Source organism: Dreissena polymorpha, chromosome 4 (assembly GCF_020536995.1).
Source record: "Dreissena polymorpha isolate Duluth1 chromosome 4, UMN_Dpol_1.0, whole genome shotgun sequence".
Classification (NCBI taxonomy): Eukaryota; Metazoa; Mollusca; class Bivalvia; order Myida; family Dreissenidae; genus Dreissena; species Dreissena polymorpha.
In genome coordinates, this window is record NC_068358.1 from 28,809,369 (window position 1) to 28,828,287 (window position 18,919).

At 34.1% G+C, this 18,919-nt stretch overlaps 1 protein-coding gene and 1 long non-coding RNA gene across 2 annotated transcripts in view; both read right to left on the minus strand.

Moving 5' to 3' along the window:
* The window catches only part of LOC127878313 (multiple epidermal growth factor-like domains protein 6), a 105,794-nt gene that overhangs the window by 56,053 nt on the left and 30,822 nt on the right, over positions 1-18,919 (minus strand). The gene's annotated exons all lie outside the window — the stretch shown is intronic.
* LOC127877911 (uncharacterized) lies at positions 162-6,425 on the minus strand. Its single transcript, XR_008048664.1, has 3 exons — positions 6,349-6,425; positions 1,624-1,674; positions 162-860 (listed from the first exon to the last, which is right to left on the minus strand). It is a non-coding gene; the product is annotated as an uncharacterized LOC127877911 (long non-coding RNA).

Consider the following 18,919-nt stretch of genomic DNA (forward strand, 5'->3'; position numbering starts at 1 on the left):
TATCTACTCAATTAACATGACACATTTATATAAATTATTAATAATTATAAGAGCCATCACAGTAAAGTATGCCCCTAAAATGCCTAAGATGATTAATGTAAAGGTAACACAACATGTTCATCATCACCATCAGCGACATAGTCCTATTCAGGCCTATAAAGCTTCTTGATAATTACTGGTTACATGTTACTTTAATCAACCTGGGCCCGTATTCACCAACCAATTCTTAGACTTACATTAAGAATGATGTTTATTGAGATGGTTTATGCCATGTTTGACTCAAAATTCAAGCCATAATTAAATATTTTAGCTAAAAGAATCTTTTTAATCCTTAGACTTAAGTCTAACAACTGTTTAGTGAATATGAGCCCTGGTCCAACTGAAGGTTGCTAGGTTATATAATATAGGAAATGTATGAAAACTTTCATTGAACATGCGACAAGCATAAAAATGCTAATGTGCACAAATGTCAATAATCCCGCAATAAATGACTAAATATACTAGGCGTGAAAATGTGCTCTTCTGCAATTGATAAGTATTATGTGAAAGATTTTTTTGATCCTTAAGAATAGTAGGATTTTAAAAACTTATGAATGATTGTGAAATGGGCAAACCAATAGAAAAATGTACAGATAGAAAGGATTTTATGTTGGCATAATGCAAAACTGAAGATTTAACATTCATTATTTGTGCCTTTTAGCATGTTAATCTCTTCCTAAATTTTTGTGCCTGTAACCTAGCAACCTTCAGTTGGGCCAGTATTAACCTATTCTTTAGTCGCAGATTAATTTGTTGCAAATTTAAATTTTTCTACTCCAGTTTCATATTTTCTTCTGCTTGCCTGTTAAAACTTGACCTCGCTGAAACAAATTCACATTTGTCATATTGGCATAATACCAATAATAATAAATTCTTTTCATTTTGGTAAATATTCCGTTTTACTATTTGAAGTTATAATTATGTATTTCTATGTCATACAGTATTAGAAGCACAAAACAAGATAATCACATTTTCAACTCTGTATATATAACAACAGTATTAAAGGGGCCTTTTCACGTTTGGGTAAATTGACAAAAATTAAAAATGTTGTTTCAGTTTCGCAAATTTAAGTTTTAGTTATGATATTTATGAGGAAACAGTAATACTGAACATTTACCATGCTCTAAATTAGCCATTATATGTATCTTTTTACGATTTATTAACCCGAAAATTATAAAGGCTTTAAGCTTGCGACGCAAAACGAATTAATAATTTGGAGAGTTCTGTTGTTGTCGTTATATTTTGTGAAAATACGAGGATTGCTTATATAAAGTATAAAATACACCTGCTATTCAATCCGGAAGGATGGCCGAGTGGTCTAAGAGGTAAACTTTTTACTCCAGAAATCCAAGGGTCAGTGGTTCGAGCCCTGCTGGGGGGTACCTTTTTCCCTCTTTTAATTTTATTCTTGATTTTTTACTGGAGCTTTTTATATATATTGTTAACATTTATCAATATAAAGCATTTAAAGACAAACTTCAAAACATGCCGAAATCTGTGAAAAGGTCCATTTAAAAATTAGAGGCAAAAAATGACTATTATAATACAAACATATGTATGTGTGAATATTAAATAATTATTTACCTCTTTTACTCTTGTTTACGGTGGCCATTTTCATTGATTTGGTTTTGGTCGCTGTAAAACAATTATTCAATCATGAGAATCCTGAAAGTGATTTGAAATGGACTTTAAGATTTGGCAAAATGTATACCTCACTATCATACCTGCACATTGGTGTGAAATTGACTTAAGGTTCATGTAGAGGCTTCATTTTGAAAAATGTGGGACCCCTAGCATTAAACTCAAATTTGACTAAAGGAAGAGTGCCAGATGGAAAATGTATACATATATGTTTTAAAGGATGTTTTTCCTTCAAACTGCTACCAATTTTGTACATCAACGTATCATAACATCCACAAAATCAATCAAAATACAAAGCGATTTTAACACTAAAATATACATTATTTTCAAAAATCTGAATCATGTTTATTCCACGTATTTCGGCGGAAAATTATATAACTAGTGAATAATATCGACATTGACGAGGGCAAGTTACGCTTAAATAGTAAAAAAAGTTTACATATCTAGAAATATCAAAACTCGAACACATGTCATTTCATCACCATGGGGGCAGTCATTTTTAAATTATTAAAATAGAAAGAAACATGCTAAAAACTCACTCATTGCCTAATTGACATTCCAAACGGTTGACGATGACAAATGCATTGGATTGTAATCTTTCCGTTGATGTTTGCAAACTGCACGATCAGACCTCATAAACACTCAAAAGAATAACTATGTAAGAAGCATTTCACCAATGTTTACAATCGTTGTCGAATCACACGACATATATTATTGCGCATAAAATAGTACGCTTACAGACTGATAGAAAGATCGATACGTAACTGTGTTCAATTCATCACGGTATACTATTCTAACGATAATATATAATAAAACATCGCTTTAACAATCTTAAAGTAGAAATAATTCTTTTAAATGGAGTTTTTAATAACGAAAGTGAAAACAACGGAAGTTGGATGGATATTCTGTGAGATGCACTCTAGAAAAAAAACAATACAAATAAACTGAAAATGACGTGTGGGGGACAATTTTCAGCTAGAAAATATTTGTAATAAGGTGAGTGATGATATCTCTACGTGGTCATTTCTATTATTTAGTGCGATCTCTTGCTGATTAATGTTAATACAGTACAGCTCACGCAAAACCAACAAAATCCGCGGCTACGCCGCGGACACACTCTTTTGTTTTCGAAATTACTCCGCATCCACAACGAGTATTCCCTCGGCATCATGCCGAGGCACTCCGCGATGATTCGCGGAGTTACGCCGCGTCTATTCCTGCCTCGGCATCGATCCGCGGCAACACGCCGCGTCTTTAAATGCGGCGGTTCGCCGAAAAAATTTTTTATATACTTTAACACATGTTAAATATTTTTTAAATAAACGATTATTAGAATCAGTTACAAATAATACGTTGATATGTTTACTTCTGCGTGATTGTGTAAACCTTTGGTAAGCTTCGCTGCATGCGGAACTTTATACGTAATGATGTTGTAGGTCATTATAACCATATCAATAAACCTTACACAGTTTTATCCCGAACATGATCTCGGAAACAAGATTTGCTTTAAACATCGAAAATAACATATTGAGTATCATAAGATTTGCGAAAATACATATGAGAACCAAACAACTATACACATAGAAAACAGATATAAATAATGTTGACAATTTTAATAAAAACTTATATTCGTTTATATTTAAAAATGATTACTTTCACTTCGTCCCGATTTTCAGAAATGGCCATGTACATGCTGCATCTAAATATAAATTTAATAAACGAAATTATCGGATAATATATTGAAACATTAAACTCGGCATAAATGTGACTACCAAAATAATATTGTGACGCAAAACAGTATCTTTATTGTGACATCTAAATACACTTGTAAATCTGCTGTTCTCATAGAAATTGCGCGAAAATAAAGATGACTTGTGTAATATCACGTTATCTGCCTGGAAAGCGTGAGCATTTTCATTGTAATTTTAATAAATCTGTGCAAATAATACGAGGATATAAAAAGTAATACAAGCGTATGCGAATGCAAAAGGAAATGCAGTGAGAACCCCGCCTTAAAATATCGAATTTTATACTGAAACATTAGGCGGTTTATCTTTTGATTTGTCGGCATTTTTTTATACTGAAACATTAGGCGGTTAATCTTTTGATTTGTCGGCATTTTGTTTCATTTCAGACTCCATGCAGTTGTAAGATCATAATCTCAGTGCTTTATTACCCGAACTCGTTAGTTTCTGGACACGTGTGCTACTGAAAATAACCACCGGTTATGGCCCAAAACAAGCACAAAGTGTCTAGTCTCCCGTGTGTTTTATCCCTAAATGTTAGATAAGCACGTGCACTATTAATTAGTATGTTGGTCAGCACAAAAGGCCTTCTGAAAACCGCCGACTGCGTCTTTGTTTTATTGCTCAATCAAACACCGATAATCCAATATCCCGTGTATTACAAAAACACACACTTTAGATAAGCACGTGTCGTCTGTCAAAACCATAATTTATCAGTAAACATATCGAAGTAATTCTCGTATATGATCTCGGAAACGGGACTTGCTTTGTTCAGAAGATTAAAACAAATGAGAACCAATCAAACATACACAGAAAAAACAAAATGTAAATAATTATGACAAATTAAATGGAAAAAAAAAACGTTGGTTTATTTTCGAAAAATCGCTTTTCCTTTCTCCCAATTTTCAGAAAATGACTTATACATGTTGCATAAAATCTAAATATAGATGTCGCTGTTAATTGGTCGTTGTAAAAGAATATTAACTTTACATGGCACTTTTTGTGCAATCAGATACAATACAGTAATTTTTGCAATATTGAACGAACTAAAATATGAAAATGATACAGCGTTTTTTACTTTTATTTTATTCAGGAAAATGTCAAAATCATTTGCGAGATACCCTAATACTCAAATGGAAATTCAATACGAAGCTTTTACAATGTTGTCTGCGCTACGTAGTTTCGTGTATCAATAAATTAACCCACACCTATTTTCGCGCGCTTTTTGTTATAGAGAAACACTGGACACGAAAATATCATGGGCATATACATGTATTTATTTGTGTCACCCTTGTCCCGATTGGACACATATTTCATCAAATCTTTAAATAGAAACATATGTCGAAATTCATGTGATATTTTAGAAAAATGTTGGATGTCTGTGTTAATGAGTTTTCTTGAGCACTTTTCTCGTCAGTATTAATCAGAATTTGCATTTGAAAATGGAATATACGGGATTAGCGGGTAATGGATAGAGACGGAAAAATTCGCATGTATGTGGTAATCGATAATGACAGTAATAAACGCATGTATCGGGGAAACGATAGACTCGGGATTATACGCATCTATCAGGGAAAGGGTTAAGAAACAGTTAATAAAGATAATTTGGACAGATGATGCAAAACCTTAATGTCAATGTATTATGTAGTGAATTGTTTCGAAACGTAGTAACGCTCCATGTAATAAATTTTATGATGCAAAACTCGGAGTCCATTTCTATCCGAGGTACATGTACATTGTAAATTATAATTAATACGATTGTCCGCCGAATGACTCGACATCATCAACAAATTCCTCGGCATCATGCCGAGGCGTGTCGCGGAGACGAGATGCGGAGTGCCTCGGCGGACCGACGAGGCTACTCGGCGACCAGATAGTCGATTCCGAGTCGACTCCGCGAACACAAGATGGCGTCTGACTCCGCGGATCGCGGAATATGTTTGTTTTGCGTGAGCTGTACTGTAGTTGTTTTACTAGTTGCCACCCAACTGTCAAACTAAGTATGTGTTTTCTAAGGTATGTGTATACACAAACCCGTTTTTCTCACCACTGCACGTGGTTTCGACCGATTTGTTTTGCACGTTTTTCTACGGATCACAGCGATGGCCACGCTTTCAAAATGGGTTGAAGGAATCGAAATATAAAATCAATCGTTTTGCCAATTTCTTTATATTCCTTTACAATTTTATATGTCGTCTGCAATCTACTTCAATTTGAGATGGTTTAAAATTTGCAATTTGATTGAGAGGTAAATAACAAAATTGTTAAGCCTTTGAAATAGAATTGTGACTCTTATTATCCACCATACCTGGATTTTTAAAAAGTAGTTACGTTTAAGTTATTTTTAGAACTTTGTTTAGGATATTTATCCAAAAAAGGCAGTTGAATAAAAACTCATTTGTTGTTTTATGACAATAATTTTCTGTGAAATGTTGCTAACTTGACCTTGTATATGTATATAGCTTTGTATTTATTCAACTTAAGGTAGTGCATATCCTTCCTAACTTTAGATTGAAATTTTGTAAATTAGTGTAAAAATGTATTGGTTTTAAACCAAAATATGAATAAAGCACACACATATTGACTGTCAAAAATGTGTTTATGTTATTCTATCCGTCTTTAGCTTTAAAATGATATATAGTTTGACCATATTGTACCACATTCAATGAAGAAAAACCAAAGCGAAGTTTTAATGAATTGTATCCCCCCCCCCCCCCATGAACCTTAACTAGCTGGTGACGTCACACAATTACATGGAAAACATGAGTGATGTTTCATTCAATTGGAAAGTGATATTTCAATGTTTCAATTTATTACTTTTGAAAAAAAAGTGATATGAATTGCTACACATGATAGGGATGAATTGAATATGTACATGTATGCATTTGGTGAAATATGAAATAAATTCACTTATAATACTCACTAGTCCCTGACGAACATGGTCCAGCTTCATCTACCGATGCAAGTTGGGATACACAACATGACGTCTTTTGAGCACCTTCAAAAATCAAACAATTTGTTAGTTTTTAATGAAAATAATGAAAACAAGGGCTGTTTGTAAAACACGCATGCCCCCATAATGGGCTGTCAGTTGTAGTGGCAGCCATTGTGTGAATACGTTAGAGTCAATATGACCTTGACCTTTGACCTAGTGATCTGAAAATCAATAGGGGTCATCTGCGAGTCATGATCAAGGTACCTTTGAACTTTCCTGATCCCAGGCCTAGGCGTTCTTGATTTATCATCCGGAAACCATTTGGTAGACAGACCGACCGACATGTGCAAAACAATATACCCCCTCTTTTTTGAAGGGGGGCATAATAAAAATAATGCATCCTTCAAGTATAATTAACAAAGTTTATCATAACCCAAAGTTAACTCAGAGGCTAAAATTCTTCATGTCATTTGTTAAATTTAAAATGGACTTTTTCAACCAATTTACCTATTTGTCATGAATTTACTTACACAAATTACATATTTCAATTAGTTTTGAATATTTATTTTTAGTTGACCAAAACATTAACATAAAAATAAGGCCCTTGTCACTAACCTATTTCATCTAATGTAAATGTCAAGCTTGTGACTCCATCTGTGTAATAAACACAACATAAATACATAATGCATCAGTGTTATTTGTATTCACTCATTTGAAGATTTTTGTTGTTAGCATACATCATTCATAAAACCACTTGGGGAAGATAATAAGTACAACCATAGATATTACATTTTGATAAACCTTATGGTAGTTTAAGAAAGCGACATGATCTAGTATTAAACAATCGATGCTATATGTACTTAAAGAATGTATATATTTTCTTATAGAACATACTTTGCTCAACAACACAAGTCTTCGTCAATGCATTTTAGCAATATTACATACATGTATTGAGCAATGAATAAAAATAATTAATCAACATGTTATGTTTAATACAAAAGCTTCCTCCATTGCAATTCTGTAATAAGCAAAGATGGATAGCGTAATCTATTTTAATAGTTTACCTGTTGGAATCTTGCCCAAATCTATGATACTGGGTAATAGGGTACCCTCTGGAGCTAAGTAAATAAAGGAATACAGATAATTTTCATTTGAACAGTTTATAATTCACAATCAAACATAGATATGATCTGTACTGAAAATAATCCAAACAAACAGACAAAGGTGAAATATGATGAATTTTTAATAAAATACTTTTGTTATGCAGTTAAAAATTATTGTATTTCATTCCAATCACGAATTAATAGTATCTTTGTTAAACATTACCTTCATGACTGAATACCAAAGCATAATGCCAACAATCAAAAAAGTTGGAATGAACAATCAGCCACTTATATTAACTTAACAAGAGCACCGCCTTGCGGGTGCACACCGCTCATCTATTTTTCTTTTTAAAGGTGTAGGGAACTATCTCAATTTCAATCACAAAGGATGGAGGGGTTAAATGGAGAGGGGTGTATAGTGTGGGGGTGTGGTCATTTATTACATTATCTTCCAAAAATGCAAAAAAAATGCAAAACAAAAATTTAGTTTTTTTTTGGTGGGGGGGGGAATTCTTGGGTGGGATGGTTTGACGGTATTTCAAAAATAAAATAATAAAAATAAATATTTGTGTTTTTTAACCATGTTTGAAAAAAAACAAGAGATGTGTTTGTCAGAAACACAATGACCCCTATTGCGCCGCTTTGAAATATTTTTTTATTTTATTTGTTTACCTTTGACCTTGAAGGATGACCTTAACCTTGAGCTTCCACCACTTAAAATGTGCAGCTTTATGAGAAGGCCGCTTTGAAATATTATTTTTTTGACCTTTGACCTTGAAGGATGACCTTGACCTTGAAAGATTACCTTGAACTTCCACCACTCAAAATGTGCAGCTTCATGATAACGCCGCTTTGAAATTATTATTTTTTTACCTTTGACCTTGAAGGATGACCTTGACCTTGAGTAATGACCTTGACCTTGAACCTACACCACTCGAAATGTGCAGCTTCATGATAACGCTGCTTTGAATATATTTGTTTGACCTTTGACCTTGAAGGATGACCTTGACCTTGAAGAATGACCTTGACCTTGAACTTCAACCACTCAAAATGTGCAGCTTCACGATAATGCTGCTTTGAATTTTTTATTTGTTTTTTGACCTTTGACCTTGAAGGATGACCTTGACCTTGAAGGTTGACCTTGAACTTCCACCACTCAAAATGTGCAGCTTCATGAGAACGCCATTTTGAATTATTTTTTTTTTCACCTTGAAGGATGACCTTGACCTTGAACTTCCACCACTCAAAATGTGCAGCTTCATGAGATACACATGCATGCCAAATATCAAGTTGCTATCTTCAATATTAAAAAGTTATGGCCAATGTTAAAGTTATCGGACGGACAGACGCCATATATTTGAAATTTGACCTTGAAGGATGACCTTGACCTTCACCTTTCACCACTCAAAATGTTCAGCTCCATGAGATACACATGCATGCCAAATATCAAGATGCTATCTTCAATATTGAAAAAGTTATGGCCAATGTTAGTTTTCGGACGGACAGACATCATAAATTAGACATTTGACCTTGAAGGATGACCTTGACCTTTCACCACTCAAAATGTGCAGTTCTATGAGATACACATGCATGCCAAATATCAAGTTGCTATCTTAAAAAGTGAAAAAGTTATGGTCAATGTTAAAGTTTTTTCGGACTGACAGACAGACTGACTGACATACTGACGGACAGTTCAACTGCAATATGCCACCCTACAGGGGGCATACACATTATTTTTTTATTTTTTTGTGGTGGGGGTACAGTGTGAGGGTGTGGTGGTCATTTATTAGATGATGTTTAATTAAAAAAAAAATAACGGTGGGGATTGAGGGGGATTCAAGGGGGGGGGGATTCGGAGTGGGGGCGTGGGGGATGGTTTGGAGTCAATTGTGGTATGTCAGGTAATTTGTTTTGTCAAAGTATCAATCGAATCTAATCATAAATAAAGAAGTTATGGCAATTTTAGACAATTTAATAATTTGACCTTGAGAGTCAAGGTCATTCAAAGGTCAAGGTAAAATTCAACTTGCCAGGTACAGTACCCTCATGATAGCATGAAAGTATTTAAAGTTTAAAAGCAATAGCCTTGATACTTTAGAAGTAAAGTGAATCTAAACACAAAATGTAACCATATATTCAAAGTTACCTAGTCAAAAAAGGGCCATAATTCGGTAAAAATGACAACCAGAGTTATGCAACTTGTCCTTTACTGTCCCCTTATGATAGTTTGCGAGTGTTCCAAGTATGAAAGCAATATCTATGATACTTTAGGGATAAAGTGGACCAAAACACAAAACTTAACCAAATTTTCAAGTATAAAGGGCCCATAATTCCGTCAAAATGCCAATGAGAGTTACATAACTTTGCCTGCACCGTCCCCTTACTGTAGTTAGTAAGTGTTGCAAGTATGAAAGCAATGGCTTTGATACTTTAGGAAAAAAGTGGACCTAAACACAAAACTTAACCACATCTTCAATTTTCTAAGTATAAAAAGGGCACATAATTCTGTCAAAATGCCAGTCAGAGTTACATAACTTTGCCTGCACAGTCCCCTTTCAATAGTTAGTAAGTGTTGCAAGTATGAAAGCAATGGCCTTCATACTTTAGGAAAAAAATGGACCTAAACAAAAAACTTAACCAAATATTAAATTTTCTAAGTATAAAAAGGGCACATAATTCTGTCAAAATGCCAGTCAGAGTTACATAACTTTGCCTGCACAGTCCCCTTACGATAGTTAGTAAGTGTTGCAAGTATGAAAGCAATGGCTTTGATACTTTAAGAAAAAAGTGGACCTAAACACAAAACTTAACCAAATTTTCAATTTTCTAAGTATAAAAAGGGCACATAATTCTGTCAAAATGCCAGTCAAGGTTACATAACTTTTCCTGCACAGTCCCCTTATGATAGTTAGTAAGCGTTGCAAGTATGAAAGCAATAGCTTTGATACTTAAGGAATAAAGTGGACCTAAACACAAAACTTAACAAAAAATTTCAATTTTCTAAGTATAAAAAGGGCACATAATTCTGTCAAAATGCAAGCCAGAATTATCTAACTTTGTCTGCCCAGTCCTCTCATGATAGTTAGTAAGTGTACCAAGTTTGAATGCAATAGCATTGATATTTTATAAGAACAGTGGACCTAAACGCAAAACTTAACCGGATGCCGACGCCGACGCTGACGCCGACGCCAAGGTGATGACAATAGCTCATAATTTTTTTCAAAAAATAGAAGAGCTAAAAAGCTTAAAGAAAAAAGAAAATAGGATTATAATGATAACCAATGACAATGGTATTATATTTAATATAAACTGTACAAACCATCAGTGTCAATTGCATAGGGGACCCCTGCAAGAGAGGCGGAATCCCCAAAATGCTCAAGGAGAATGCCTTCCGGGATGGTGAACTCCTTCACCCGGGGCCCTCAACCAGTGCCTGGCCTTCTCATCGCGTCATTTTTAGTCCGTGCTTAAGTTATTTTGAGAAGAAACTGTGTAATTTAAGAGTCTAAAATAAACAGTAGGAGCTAAAGTTAAACAATTTAACAATGTTCAAAATTCATAAAATTCCCCAAAGTTAATATTATTTTCACATTTTTTATTTTAATAAATTATTTGTTTCTGCTCATGTTATGTTTGCCGGTTTCAATTAACACATAATGTGATGATAGGCGTATTTTAGCGTTGATATTTCTTTACTGTCAGTTACTGTCAATGACATCTTAATACACAGATTTAAGTTTTAAAAAAAATAGAAAGGAATTTGATAAATCAACATTAACTCTCTACTCAGATACATAATCTCAGATCTCTGAGTCTAGTCGTTAACAAACTACAAGTTTGTAAACGTTTTCACTTGTACAGGTTCAAAGTAATTTTGATCGAATTCTACTATGCCACAAAGGTCCTCACGTTTCCAAATGGGTTGTGATTTTGTGTTTCTGTACATTTTTGGATGAATTTATAATCGTTGAATCGCACTACATTGGCCGATTTTGTTAAAATAATGCGAAATATGTTGAAAAATCATATTAAACCTAATCATCCTGTGAAATTATCCGTTAAAACATCCGGGCTTGAGCGCCACCTCGGAAGTAGCATTGGCTCATGTATTAATGCATCTCAAAGAAGGTGGCGCGCGTGATTAACGGCCGTGATTTTGAAATGTTCAATCTGCATTTGTGTTTTTGTTTTTAACATAAGGGTTAATTTCTATAAAAATTGCCAAATTTATGATACTGAGTTCATCATGAATTGTAAGGAACGAAGAAGAACTTTTATACAGTAATATTAGCACATAACAGGTCTTTATTGTTATTTTAAGACCATGAAAATCGAAATATTATTTCAAATTCTTGAAAATCGAAATATTATTTCAAATTCTGTGCATATTTGTTCATACATACAAACAAATACATGAAAATAAAATTAGTTTTTAAATATACCTGAGGAATAATGTACATACGAATGGCAGTGGATATATACATTAAAGAATTTTCATTATTTATGCCTTTTGAAATGTTTTCTTTGATATATAAAAAGAGACCGGGAGCATATTTTAGCTGCTTATTTAACGACTACACCAAGATAACACACTCTTGTATCTATCTAGTTCCGTATTTATAATTCAACAACTTTCTAAAAGTCAGTAACTGAAAAACGTATTTGAACATTCACGGTCGCAAATCGCGATATGCCATCACATCTTTACTATAACATTTCCAACGTACAAGTCGTACTTGTGCAGATACCGCCAATTTCGTCCAACTTATATCCCTGTTTACATCTGCACTGGTACGAGCCAATAGTGTTAACGCAGTCGCCATTCACACACAGGTTCTGGATCTGGCATTCGTCAATATCTGACAATAAGCATCATATAGCAAAGCTTTATCAGTATTTCAAGATCAACATACGTCCCATGTCTGTGAAAACTTTGCATAACATTCATGATGTTCAATGTCTTCACAAGCTTATCATTTCGTAACCAAACCCCAAACCCATAAATGTAAATTGACAGTCATTAAATGAGCAGCGTTTTGGAAAAACTGGACTTAATGCATCTGCGTAAATAGCCGTTCCAGATGAGCCTATTCAGTCCGCACAGGTATCGAGGATGACATCCCACTTGTACGGAATTGTTCGGTCACAGAAAGTCTCGACAAATTAAAATCTAGTCTATGAGGTAGTGTTCTCCCTATTGAGCATGTGCGAATCGCACATGCTTGTCAGGCACGACATTTTACGGACATACATTAAGGCAAGTTTTGCCAAAACGCAGCTCAAATGTGTGTGTTCTCATCCACGCACTTTAAATGTACCATATTCTGCATTGCCAAATTTACTGGCTTCTAACCCTTAGTGACCTATGCCTGACTTCTCGTCGGTGTAGCGCGCGAACCCCATATTACACGAGCAGCGGTACCCGCCCGGAAAATTGTAGCAGCGGCTGTTCACGCACACGTCCTCCCGCAGCGAACATTCATCGCTATCTGCAAAACATGTAAATGTTGCAGATGCGTGGTTGATTATGATGTCCGCCTGGCGATCAAGAGGTCGCGGGTTCGATTCCTACTCCGGGAGTGTGCAAAAACACCAAATACTGGTACTACCCAGGAAACGTACTTTATATTGTCTCAATAAGACGTTGGCTTCGGACTCATATACATGGAGGTTTAAGCTAAGAATCTGCTCTCATATACATCTAAAGGCTACTTATAAGTAACAGAACAAACAAAATCGCTGTCAAAAATAATTTCTGATATCTACGTATAGACCAAACACTGTATAGAACCACGAAAGCTTTTATTGTTGTTTTTTTTTTTCGGAAGAAAAGTAAAGAAAAATTTACAGAAATTTGATCAAGAACTGTTGGTCAGATTGCAATAGAACATATGCAAACATTTAATTTTAACTGACAGAAGATTAGTGTTGATAACTCTAATAAAAAAAATGAAGTATATTATGACTGGTACTTTCAAACAATAATTTGGTAAAACACACACGAGAACTTTTTTTCATAGCCGACTGGTGGCTTTTTAGTTCGTACTTAAGTATAACAACGTCATGGAGCGAAAAACCCGGTTGATCTAAAAGACGAACAGGTAAATTAATTTTTTATAACTTTATTTTAAACCATTTTATTATGTCAGAACCAAATTTAAACCATAATAGAGTCCGATGAAGAAATGTCCATGACAAAGAATCAAAGGCCTTTTCAAATCTTTTAGCAACAGAAGACCCGTGATATCGTTTTCTTTTGTGTAATTAAGTATATCGTAAATGAGTCTGGTGTTCTCTCCTATGAATCTACCCTTGATACATACAGTTTGATCATTGCTTATTATTTTATCTATATAAAGTTTCAACCTGTTTCCGATGCATCCAGAACAGATTTTTTACAGTAATGTTAGTATTGTTTAGTAATGTTATTGGCCGCCAGTTTTGTAAAATTTGTCAACGCTTATCACCTAGGTAATGCAGGTAATTTTACCTTGTGTTTGAACGACGGATAAATGCGTGATTTAGAGCTCTACAAACAAATGTGCCCAGTTTGGGCCAAAATACCCTAAAAGTCAATTGTAAACCCGATGAACCTGGGCTTTTATAATTTGCCATGTTTTTTTAAACAATAGCGATTGGCTCTTTCAGACTATTTAAATCTGTATTTAACAGTTTGTGAATTTTTATGTCATCAACATAACAATTTAAGTTGTCGGATAATGTATTGTATAATAAACTGTTGTACATTTTATCCTAAATGCAACCGGCGCGTTAACGGCGTTAGTAATAATGAACCTGCAACTATTTAAGCAGTTCGAGTTCAATACATTATGTTTCACTATCCTTTAAAGTCCAGCTTACAAGTTTAAGATTGAACAAACTCGTCAAGCGTATTAATTGCATATTGGCTTCTGTCCAAAGACAGACATCAATTTAATTACTTAATATTCTTAGAAACGCATCGAGAAGTACACATTATTATTTTCAAAAACAAATCCCAGCACATGATACATAAATCAATATTGCACTGAGAATCTGGAATACAAAAACACGCTGTGTTAATTTGAAAATCGTTTTAGACATGGGCTAAGAGATCACTTCAAGTCAGACTGAGTAACCTTAAGCTTAAGGTTAATAAAACTGGTTTAACTCAGTTGACGACTTCTTTCAGTAAATTAAATGTAACGGAGCCTGAACGTTAGCTCAGGCGCCGAGGTAGCTTTAGGTGAGTTGGTCAAGATTCTGAACTTTCTTTTTACATAAATGTATTGTTGTTTTTCTAAATAATATGATTTTAACTAGAACATGCAACATAGACAAACACGCATGACGTACCTACGATACAGTTGTCATGCGCCCATCCAGCTGCACCTAGGTTATTTGAACAGGTTCCATCAAAACGGTTACATGTTACGTTATTTAAGCAATGATACATGTAAGAGCAGGTAGCCCAATTTCTCCTGGAATGCATATTAAACAATGAGTCTTATGTCTCAGCAAACGTACCATTGTCATTTTTAAAGCGAATCTAGCATGGCCAGTTTCAACAAATATGCTATGTGTGGCTTTTATTTTCGTTTCGTAATAAAACTAATTCACATTATTGTACCTCATTCCAAATTCACATCGTATAACCCTATTTATCCATCTTGATCATATAATAAAACTATGCGTTGGAGATGAAACGACACAAACTGCAGCGTGTGTTTGGCAATAAGCAAGCGTTACGGTATGCCCCGCCTTTGTGTAACCATATTTTAAAAAATGCTCCTTTTTTCTTCTAAATATTTAGGTTTATTTTTACTTGAACGGTGTTATGCGAGTTGCTTTTGTCAATTACTAGTTGCTAAATAACAGATGGGTATTACCAATTGCTGTATGCAATTTGCTTATTGCTAATAAAAAAGAATTAACTGGTATTAGCAAGATGCAAAGAGCAACTAGCAATCAGCAAACATCAATACGAATCAGCAAATAGCATTTGGAAATTATCAAGTGGTGTATGGCAATAGCAATTGCATTTTAATGTTGAACTAAAAAATTAAAAATAAGTATGCCGTACTTCAATGTCGCATCGTAGAACACCATCACTGATCATTTGATATGATTTGATGTTGGAAAGTTATATATCCTGAGCGGGATATTGTAACCAGTGGGTCAAAGGCCCTAAGGCGCTTACTTGAAACCCCAAACAACTTAACAGTTCTAACCAGGCAGTGTTCACAAGGTTTCAAAATAAAAGTGCCCCAACATCTGCCAGCCATGTTTTTAAACAAAACAATTCATTCGCAATCTCTGTCCAAATATCATAACATTACAATGTTATGAATGTTTTAAGCCCGCTCTATGATGAGTGGTCTACAAAACGATTTTTAAAATGTTCACATGGGTTTGATAAAGCCATATAAGAAAAATGTCCCGACTCATGGAAGCCATATTCCTCAGTTTCACTGGTCTGAGCACTCATAAGAATAAATGTTTAGATCAACTTCCTCAACATGATCATATGCTATAATGCCGTCACAATGGCATATGCGAAAGTTGATTGGATTGCATACTGCAATTAGTTCATAACTATTCGTTTGCACAAAATTAGTTGTACATTTAATTCAATTGCAATATTCGCTTCTAATTCGAAATCGATAAGACAATATCATTTTCTTACTAAGGCACTTCACTTCTTAAGTAGGTACGTAATACAGTGATTAAAAGTTTTCATGTAAATTATGTTAACACGCTAATTTTATTCATCAAAAGCAAACCTGAAACAAATGTACTTTTGTATATTGTCATGCATTCATGTGTGCATATGTAGACATCTTAAATGATCAATATATTGCTAACTTTATATCCAATGTTGCTTACATACCTTATTGATAAAAAAAACTTATATTTGTTTTATATTTTTATTTCTTTAATATCAATTGACAACTTACTCTCATTATTTTTTCCATCAATTACAAATAGCCCTGCATGTATTAAGAAACATACTACAACGGACACACTAAAATTGGCCGACCATACCATTAAAGCAAAACACAAGCAATAAAGGATTAGGCGGTCAATGGCCAATCCTATATTCTAGGATAAAGTGACGGTTTGTCATGCTGACAAGTCTATCGTGCATTCCTTTTGATTGCATCACGGTCGGAACTTTCATGTCGCATTTATTTATATATATATATATATATATATATATATATATATATATATATATATATATATATATATATATATATATATATATATATATATATGTATATTTCAAGTTCTATTTATCAGTAGAATTGTTTTCTGAAGTGTACACCTTTATTGTTACAAATTCGATAGTTACCTGCGCCTGTGAATCCACTTAGTAAACATCCACGTAAAAACAAAACAGTCATTTCTTGTTTGAACATAATGGAATATATAACTGCTTGAAATGCCGCTTTCATTCTTAATGAAGTCGCATCTTATAAAAGTGATTGTTAGCTGCTTGCGGCGTAAGTATGTGCACTTAGTACTGTTAACAAGCTATCTCAAAAGTGTGAAGCGGTTAACTAAAAGTCTTGATTACCGCAGATTAACAAGCCGCAGTACTCCGTGAAACTTAACAGCCGTCCGAAATGCTTACTTCCGCATCACATGTTGGCAAGGTCAAGTAAAAGGTTAAGTTCTTATTGCTCTCCGCTTTTGCATGACATCAAAATAAGGATCGAAACCATTAAACTTCATTTCAACTAATGAAAAACCGTTGTTTTTCGCTTACGTCACGTAACGCAATGAAGGAAGTCACTGGTTCTGAGAAGAGCGCTTAGTTTGTTGCGTCACATGCACAGATAGCAATTCTACTCGACTTGTAGATAATGAACCGTTCCATTTTATCGCAAAACTATCTAACGAAGTAATTTATACTTTATCAGTCAATATTTTTAACAGATTCGAAGTTCCGTTTTCATTACCACCGAAAACAAAGTTTTACATAGGGTACCTCGCCTTTGAGTCGACTTTGCCCTTGAGTCAGACAATTTTATCTTTATAATTTGCAAAGATCAGTTTTGTTTGACATGATAGAAGACTTTATAACAAAAACTTGTCCTTATTCGTCTATCGCATATAGCGTATTAGATCGCTACCTTTGGGCACGTGGTTTTGCACATGATCCCGTCGAAAATTGTACACGTCATGATTGGATTGGGTGTTCAAATCTATATTAATACACTGTTATTCTGTAGAGGGCGGTGAGTCTCGTACACGACCGGACATGACGGTCACATAATTTGTAATTGTCATGGGTCCAAAAGGCCATTACTTTTAATTTATAGTTTGAATATTTTACGAACATTGGAAAACGTTGTGTTAGAATTAAATCTATAGAAATAAATCGTTATTAACATTAAAAAGGAAGTGTGTAAATTTATTATGATTGTCAAAGACTACGCCAAAAGACATTACCTCATTTTGTAATAATAAAATGCTTTTATCAGCGGTTCGTTCTCCACTTGGAGACTTTTCTAACGCGACACGTATTCAAATCAATATAGCTCCCTTATTTTTAAACGGATTGTGTTGAAATTTGAACTCAAACTAATTCAACAATTATCTAATAATCCAAGTAAATTTAATTGAAATTGATTAACGATAAAATATCGAACATATCAAATTAAAAAAATCATTGAAAAGTAAAATTCGCAAATCGTACATCGTAAAATAATAATGTGAAATGTAAAACGCATTAACTTACGTCTTAATGACCGACCGGCTTGTAACATTGTGCTCATACAAGCCATATTGTTTTTCTAAATAATATTATGTTTTCTTGGTGCAAAAATCCACATAGAATGATGAAATTGAAATAAAATTGGAATTATATAGCGTGCTGTACTACACTTGATGACTTTTCGAACGCAGCATTTTCCAAACTTAACTATCTCAGTAATGAGTAAATATTTTGATTTAAATTGTGCATGTGATCATTTTACTACAATATGTACAAGCAAACGAAAAAAATCATTCATCCATGACGATCGAATGCTTCAGCAATCGGGGAAGGTAGCCTGCAACTTACCAATTGCGCTGTTGCGCTCCTGAAATTAACAATGAGACATATTGATTTTTAAATTAATTTTATGTTTTCCTGTTGTATCAACCCACCTAAAATGAAGAAATTGAAATAAAATTAGAATTATAACGCGTTTCACCATTTTCACGTGCAAAAAGATGAAACCACACCTACCCCACGTGCAAAAACGCCTGGTTCTCACGGATAAATAATTGTATCGTAATCTTGCACAGAATATAGTCAATATTTATCAACGAATTGGTACAAGAACTATTAAATAGCGGCGTGAGGGGGATACAAATTGCACCAAATGATGCTGAAATTCTACTGCTTATGTTTGCAGACGATGTTGCTCTTTTAGCTGATACAGTTTTGGGTTTACAGCGCAAACTCGATTCATTGCAACAATTCT